Source organism: Penaeus monodon, chromosome 31, assembly GCF_015228065.2.
Source record: "Penaeus monodon isolate SGIC_2016 chromosome 31, NSTDA_Pmon_1, whole genome shotgun sequence".
In the NCBI taxonomy this organism is placed as follows: Eukaryota; Metazoa; Arthropoda; class Malacostraca; order Decapoda; family Penaeidae; genus Penaeus; species Penaeus monodon.
Genome location: NC_051416.1, coordinates 23,786,796 through 23,787,035, shown reverse-complemented (window position 1 = coordinate 23,787,035; position 240 = coordinate 23,786,796). Strand labels below are relative to the sequence as shown.

The window sequence follows — 240 nt, the reverse complement described above, 5'->3', positions numbered from 1 at the left end:
AGCACAAAAAAATGGTAACACATTTTTTAAATAATTGATAATAATACATTAACATGTAAAATACTGTCAGTAGCAGTAATAGAGGGAATTCATGATGTAACCCAAAGCGGTGCCATTCAAGCGGTGGGCGCGGATGGCACCCACGTGCGCCTGGCCATGTGGTGCCCCGCGGTGCCACGTGCCCGGCGGCGTTGGCTCTTCCTTGTGGGTTTTGTTTTGTGGGGATATTTGAGTAGCAAG

The 240-nt window shown here is 47.5% G+C and overlaps 1 protein-coding gene across 1 annotated transcript in view; it reads right to left on the bottom strand.

Annotated features, from left to right (window-relative positions):
* Window positions 1-240, bottom strand: part of LOC119592932 (retinitis pigmentosa 1-like 1 protein) — a 10,109-nt gene that overhangs the window by 8,900 nt on the left and 969 nt on the right. The window lies entirely within an intron of this gene.